We start from the raw sequence: 8435 nt of genomic DNA, 5'->3' as shown, positions 1-8435 counted from the left end.
AAAAGTAACTTTTCTAAGCTCTGATTTCAGGCCAGGGTTTCTCATATCTTGTGTCAGGGTGGAATCCTGCAGCTGATGTAAGGGGGTAGCTCTCATTACCCTTCAGCGTTGACCAGGTGGTCTGGGGCTGATGGGAACTGGAGTCCAACCTTCTGAGCCACATGTTTCTCATGGACCAGCAGGGATTGAAGCTGTGACATACTAGGCAGATGTTGTGTCACTAGGTAGCACCTTCCCCCCCACCCCACCCCTAACTGAAGATGGGCCATAGGAACCTCTCCAGAGTTTTGAGACAAGCTTCCCTCTTCTATTATCCAATCTTTTAACCTGAAAAGCCCAGAGGTGTTTTTTTTCAAATCCACCTTTTTGTTCTTTTGTCCTTTATTTTGAGAATAGCACGCCTGACACTGCCAGCCAGCGTGGTGAGTAGCCAAGCTGCAGGCTAAAATATTTTAATAATAATAACTTTTCCAAGCTCTGCCTGCTGCAGCCGGAACGTGTGTTTTCACATAATGCTTTCCTCAGCTGTTTTTGAAATGTCAGCATTAATGATCATCCCTAGAGACAGAAATAAACACTTATTTAGCTGGCTGTGTGGGGTTTTGTTTTGTTTTTTTTGGAAAGTTCCGTGAATAAATGGCAAGAATATGCCGTCCCTCGGGCTCATGTCGGACTCAAACCCGAGTATGGCAGGACAACGGCTGTGGTGAAATGCCAGCATCAGTTATTATTTTGTTTGCTGTGAATTTGAGGGGCCCGGCAGTTAAAGGATAGGACACTGTGGATACTGACCAGATGTGTGTGTGTCTGTCCTTATGAGTCAGAGCAATGAAGGTGACGGTGGCCATTCCCACTTCGCTTGTCGCTTGTCGCTTGTCGCTTGAAAGAAAACAATATTACACCAGCATTGGTGACAAACCCCCCCCCCCCCCCAAAAAAAAAGCTACTGCTGACCATCCTCTCCCTAGCAAAAGAGTCAGGCTTTGGGGATGGCGCAATGATGGTGTTCAATATATTTACTATTTCCATTTAGAAACTCAGTCTTCAGAGGTCAGGTCTGCTAAGGAAAGCAATCACCTCAGGCTGCAGATGCTTCAAGATGGCCGCAAAGCGTGGGAAAGGTAATACATGCCGTGTGGCCTGCTTTGCATGTCCTAACCCAGTGGTTCCCCACCTAGGGTAATCCAGGTGCTCTTGGACTGCAGTTCCCAGAAGCCTTCAGCACTACATGAGAGTTGCAGTCCAAGAAAACCTGGGTTACGCAAGGTGGGGAACCACTGTCCAAACCTGTGGCCTTCAGGTCCAGTTGGAGACACTTGCTAGAATTCCACTGGGGTACATAAGAAAGAAGTAGAGGTTGCTGTAGCTAACTGACAAGATGGTGGGTGCACGTTGGTCACACATCCAATTGTTCTCTTGAACCATGTACCAGCCATCTGCCATGCACCCCACACCAATTAGCTAGAGCAAATTTTGTGATTCGTTTTGCATGAGTGAAAAGTCCACACAAGGTTTTGGCCACCACCATCCCCATTAGTGGTATTGAAGAAACGTTCTGCTGCCACCCCTGTTAAGGTTTTGCATCTAGACCTTTTCCATCCTGGGTCTGAGAAGGGTTCCATTGTCTCCTTTAACGCAGTACGTATGTCTTATGTCAGCCCTGTGCAGTGCCTGACTGATTTCACAGGTGCACTGAATCCAGATTTTACAGGTGCTGAATGCTTTCCTCAAAAATAGTTGCAGCAGCATGGAAAGAGCCCATCATGTTCGGACTAAAATCTGAATAGATTCAGCATCTCTTCCGAAACCACTGTCACTGACTTCCAGGAGGTTCAGGGGAACACTCGTCCAGGTGGCGGCTACAACCTCTCCCCAAAACGGGAACATGAATGCATGCCCTCTCCCTGGTGCGGTCCCACTGCCTGCCGTTGCTCCGATTTAGTAGCGACAGAAAAGGAGGTTGGAACTGCCCCTCTTGTTTGGTTACCATGTTGTCAAGAAGGGTTAGTACTGGCTTAGAGTGGCTTGGCTGCCACACGTTGACCACAGCTTCAATAAAACAACAGATGCAATATTGTCATTATAAAAAGAGCCAAGCAAAGCTGTCACATCCCACGGCAATGGATGTGGGCTCTTCTCCTGTTCCTGCGCTTAGATTTCCTTGAGCTGGGATTCTTGATCTAGCTTCAAATGAAGAAACACATTTATTTTTATATCAAACCTAACACTGCAGGTCAACAAAGTAGGCAGTGCAAAAAAGAACAAAAATATTAGAGTGTTTTCTTTTCTCTCCCTCCCTCCCTCCCTCCCTCTGTGTGTGTGTGTGTACACACATACACACACACACACGCACACACTTGCACACATTTATATGAGAAATATAATTCTCCAATGGTATTCTAGTCATAGGAGTGCAAAGTATACATAGTACCCAACTGCTGTATAGCTTAGGGGTTTAGGTATCTGTCTGTGGAGCAAGACGAGAGTTTGATTCCCCACTGTGCCTCTTGGGAGAAGAACCAGCCTGTTTGGCCTTGGGCAAGCTGCACAGTCCTAGGATGACCCCAGCAGAAGAGAAAGGCTGCAGTGCCAGAGGCTGAGAGTTCAATTCCGCACTCTGCCTCCTTGACAGGCGCTGGACTCAATCCATAGGATTCCTTTCAGCTCTGCAGTTCTAAGATTATTAAATTAAAATTAAATAGGGAAAAAGCAGTTGTAAAGCAGAGAGAACAAAGGGAACAATATTGACAGAGTGGATATGAGTTATACTAAAATCTGTGATAACTCCATTGCTATGGAAAATCACTGATTCCTTCTCAATGGCCATAGGGATAGTTTGAGGGTTAAACTAGACAAAAAAAATTAACCACCTGATTGACTTTTGTATATTTGTCTTCCTTATTCCTTCCTCGGGATCCAAAAACTCACCGAATTCTTTATTCTCATAGATTTAACATGTCTAAAAGATGATGAGAAGCTTCCCTGAGGAATTTTTGAAACCCTATGAGATTCCTCCTCTGCAGATAAGCATGACAGGAAGAATGTTACTTTTTCCCAGCAGAGTGTCCATAGCATGCACAAACTGTCTGCACAAAATTAGTGTCTTTTCCCTTTGTGAAAGAAGGCACACACAGACACACAGCAAAATCGCTGTAGAATGAAATCCTCATTAAGAGAAATAAAAAAGCCCATTGAAACGCATTGAAAACCCTTCAATGCATTCCAACGGGCTGAAAACTCACTGTCCAGTGAAGTTCCTCCATAGGGGCGGCTATTTTCGCTGCCTGTAAAGTGAGCAATCTGTCCTAGAAAGCAGCGGGGGGGCATTTTGTACACCCAGCGACCATTTTGAAATCCAACAATCAGCTGTTTTTAGATCGTCGTAATGTGAAAATTGGTTCCCGGGGCAGGGAACCGATCATCATGAAGCAGATTTTTCCCATTTAAACCATCATTTTGTGATCGCTTTTGCGATCGCAAAAACCTAATGGTCAAGCGATTTCCTCATTAAGCGAGGCAGTCATTAAGCAAGGCACCACTGTACCTTGTAGCACCCATATATTTTTAATGCAACTAAAAGGAACAAATTTAGTTACTCTTGAGAAACATAATGTGTTACTTTGATATAAAAGTATAACATTGAGCAACAACTTTCGGCATTTATTTTATAGTTGTAATTACTTATTGATAGCTAGATCTGCATTGAGCAGCGAGCTGGATTTGATGGCCTTGTAGGCCCCTTCCAACTTCACTTTTCTATGATTCTATGATTCTATCTCAATATCTGGTTGGATCTAGAGTAGACCTTTGGTCTAGATGGGCGGGGTAGAAATTTAATAAAATAAAAAAAATTTAAAAATCTACATTGTATGACTGCTGTGTAGACATTAATATAATGATTGAAAACTGATCCTTTTTGGGACCACAGAAATATTCTTCTCCTAAAAATCTGAATATATTTAAGAAAATGTGATTGATTAGTTTTATCAAATGGTGAATGTCTAGTGACACGATTCTGTTTTTCTGCATCACAATCCAGTTTCTTGACATTTCTGCTCTTAATGCAATCCACCACCTTTTGTTCTAGATAATTAGATGACCCTTAATTAAATGAGAGAGAAACTGAACAGCCATGGGTGTTTCAAAATAGAAGCAGATTCAGTTTTTTCTTGCTATTTTTGCAGCAATGCTCAAGAATGTGGGTGGAAAGATGGAGTAGCAATAACACTTTGCTTCTCTCTTACTGTGTATGAAAATGAATTCTCATGCTACGTGAACGTGGACCAACTATTAACACAAAAATAATTTGAACAAAATCAGCATTAATGGAACCAAGAAAGTTCTTTGGCTGAGCCATGGGCCAATAAAATGTCTTTTTTCTGTGCTTGTTTTAACCAATTTCTGTTCTTGGGGAAAATTCAATTAAAATGGATATCTTTATTGAGGTTCAAAATATAAAATCTTTCAAAGGCTTACTCCCGCTTTCTTCATAAAAATAGAAAAACCCAGACTACACCTTCTTCCTCCAACTTTGAGATTTTTTCCAGAAGCTTGACTTCATTTCCTAACTATTGTTCTTTTTAGGAAAAAGTCTTCCTGGTGTTTAATCTAAGTCCTTCCTCTTTAGTCTAAATCCATTTCCTCTTGACCACGAAGGAATAATTGGTTGCTAAGGGCAGAAGGAAAAGGAAAAACAAAAGACCCTATGATTGGATCTCACTTCCTCAGCCAAGAGAGCCTGCAAACCCAATTGGGACCAAGTCAATATTATTTTTTCACCTCTTCCACAGTACACATTGTTTTCTGTCCGGGGTTATTTGATCTGTGGAGCAAAACATAAATATTCCTATTTCAAAAACTGCTGCTGTATACCAGTTCAGAATTGGTGGACTGCAAAAAGCAAAGACAAGAAAAGACAAAAAAGCTTATTTGGTTGTTGTAGGTTTTTTGGGCTCTTTGGCCATGTTCTGAAGGTTGCTCTTCCGAACGTTTCACCAGTCTCTGTGGCCAGCATCTTCAGAGGACAGCACTCTGTGCTCTGGTGTAGTTTGCCTGGGAGTGGAGTATTTATGGCTGTGAGATAGGCTTCTGTCCTATTCAGGAGATGGGTGATTAGTGTGTCTTGTTGTGGGTGTATTTCATTTCATTGTCCAGAATTCTATTGGCAATTTATGTTTACTTAAGAGAAATTGCATAAGTCACAGTAGCAAATTGGGGCTCATTTAGGAGGTGCGGGTTGCATTACAGAACATGTCCCCAATCACACTGTACAGAATATATCCAGACATGCAACCAGAAGATTGTTTGAGTGGCAATTTGACACTGTGACTTACACAGGGTGCAATAAGAAGAGCATTTAGCCTGATGTTTAGTTTACCTCACCGTAAGGTGGGTTTGCTCCTTTTTCCAGCGATCACACAACATAATTGCTGGAGCAAACCAAGCCATCTCTGGAGTGTTCTTACCTGCTTGTTTCTGGGTCCTAGTCAGGAGCATCTACTTTTTTGATACAGGTAGGACTGTACCGTTTTGCTTCATTTCCACTGTGTCTGATCACTGGAAACAAACCTAAGTGAGCCTTTAGCTTTTACGGCTCTTACCACTATCAACTTGTCATAACAGAGCCACTTCAGGATACCACTTCCTCTCATCCATGGTGTAATAGAGAGAGATTTTTTTTAAAAAATTACACTATATTGGGACAGTGCAGGTGCACCATGTCACTTATACATTTAAAAAAAAAATAGAAAACTTCCTCCTGGAAGCAGGAGGAAATAGGATGGGGCAACAAGGGATGGGTTTTTGTTTTGTTTTGTTTTTGTTTTCTATGACTTGTCTTAAGGGTCCAGTCAAGATCCTGCCCAGAAGCGAATCCACTCTCCAGTATTGCAATCAACAACTGAACAGCCACAACACTCTTTAATAATAATAATTATGTGCCAGTAATTTGATTCGGACTTATGGCATCCTGTCCCAAGGTTTTAAAGTTGGTGTCAATTAGGATTTTCCTCAGTGCCAATTACTCAGAAGTGATTTACCAGTCACCCTCTTCCACATTAGGATCACGAAAGGGAGATAGGCAGGTTATCGGTAAAACAAATGAAGTACTGGATGACGCCCAATATTTGTCCTTCTTTATGGGGAGGTAAAAGGAATACAAACCCATTTCAGATAGGTAGTACAGAGGAGACCATCCTTTGAGCCATTAACTTCTGTGCAAGGTTAATATGTGTTAATTTCCCCTCTTCTAGGAAAATACCATGCTTTGGTCCCAAAAAGATTTCTATTGTAAATAGGATAAATTTTATCTGTGCCCACAAGGACCCTTCTACCCTGTGTGTAAAGGCCAGCTGATGAGAGAATTTGTGTTGTAGTAAGCAGGGGGGAAAGTGGAGGTTGTGGGAGGAAAGACTGACGCTAATTCATTTATTCTCACCTAGCCACTGAATACCCATGCAAGAGTAAGGCAGACATTCATCCACAGTTGTATGAATACTCAAATCTAGTAGTAAAAAGTTGAGAAAACTAACTATGCGAGATAGGAAGAAGAAAGTTAAAGAATGTGAATTTAAGTAGCAAGGATAGCACAAGTCTTTCATTTCCCCTTACATCTATCTATGTGAAATGTCTGACACAGCAGCTGCAATTGAATATATAGTCGTGGCCTCAGTTTGAAGCCTCTCTAGTGCCTTTGAGTGGTTAATTAAAGCATCCACATGAGATCTTGAGATTTACTGGTACATTCTTCTCTTGTGGTTCCATCAACTCCAACTTTTCAGTGTCCATTGCCTCACTTGGAATTGCTGGGCAGTTTTTACCTCATGAATGCCAAGTGGCATACTAAGGATCCGTGTGGGTGGCGCTCCACTCTGTGGATGATCCATGGCTCTTTGTTCCTCACCATTGTCATCCTCAAGAATTTCACAAATGCCCCTCTGAAGGCAATGCACTTTTCTACTTAAAAATCCAAAGATGACTATGCAGCAGTTTCTTTCGATATATATCTCCCTGTGTTCTCTGCCTACACAATGTGAAGTGGTTGGCTTTTAATTTAGAAATGCATGCAGCAAAGGAATCAGGTCAATTTCTTTCTTGTACATTTTTTAGAGTTTTCCAGTGTGTCTGAAGGCCTTGACAGTGACTTGAGAAATTAAATTGCTATAGTAAGGGAACAGACAAGAACATGTTCAGCACATCCTTTGTTTCCAAACTATGCATTAAAATGGCAACTGGCAGATTTCCCTCAACAGCAAAAAGAACCGAAAGAAAGATCAATGGATCTATGAAAAGCTACCGGCTAGAGTTCTGGCTAATAAGGGCTGAAATCCTTTTGTGGGGTTCTGTGTGTATGCAATGGTGATGATGTCATCAGCAGTGGCCAATCACAGCTAATCAAAGGCTTCCTTTATGTGTGCACAAAACTTTGTGGCCTTGTGTATGAGTCACATGAACCCTGAAATCGCTTCTAATTAGCAGCAATCAATGACAGCCTGCCACTAATGATGACATCTTTTCCATTGCACATCTGGAACAGAGCTTTGTTTCATCATGTTACATTTACATAGAGCCTGGAAATGTTGGCTAAGAAGGGCTCTGAGAGTTTTAGACCCCAAAGGACCTTTTTTGCGTATATATTCTGCTCTCCTTCCATCGTGGGCTTCGAGGCACCATATGTGGAGCTCCAGCTGGTTTCCCTTCTGACCACACTTCAGGAAAACTGATAGATCATGTCCCTTAGGAGCACGGATACACAATCACACTCAGGTCATATATGGAGTATATTGGGAGGCCAGGCAGTTTTGGGAATTGTAGCTCATAAAACACAGATCTTCACATCTCTAGCACAGAATGGAGCTCAGTTCTATGTGAATTTACACAGAATTAAACTCCAAGTTCAAGCATGTAAAACATACATTGTTGTTATATGCTGTCAACCAATGTAAAGCAATCCTAATAGGGTTTTTAAAATATATAAGATATTTAAGGAGTGGATTAACTAGTGCCACCCCCTTGAATTTCCACGGCCAAATGGGGATTTGAACCAAGGTCTCATTGATCTGAGGGATGTGGTGGCGCTGCGGGCTAAACCACAGAAGCCTGTGCTGCAGGGTCAGAAGACCAGCAGTCGTAAGATCGAATCCACGTGACAGAGTGAGCTCCCATTGCTTTGTCCCAGCTCCTCGCCAACCTTGCAGTTCGAAAGCATGTGAAAATGTAAGTAGATAAATAGGTACCATTTCGGTGGGGAGGTAAAACAGCGTTTCCCTAGTCACGCTGGACACGTGGCAATGGAAACTGTCTTCGGACAAGCGCTGGCTCTACAGCTTGAAAAACAGGATGAGCACCACCCCCTAGAGCTGGACACGACTGGACTAAAAATGTCAAGGGGAACCTTTACCTTTACCTCACTGATCTGAATCTGTCACTCTGTTCAT

The sequence above is a fragment of the Pogona vitticeps genome, chromosome 1 (genome assembly GCF_051106095.1).
Source record: "Pogona vitticeps strain Pit_001003342236 chromosome 1, PviZW2.1, whole genome shotgun sequence".
NCBI classification, from domain to species: domain Eukaryota; kingdom Metazoa; phylum Chordata; class Lepidosauria; order Squamata; family Agamidae; genus Pogona; species Pogona vitticeps.
The sequence above is the reverse complement of the archived record's forward strand: the minus strand, read 5'-3'. Positions refer to the sequence as shown.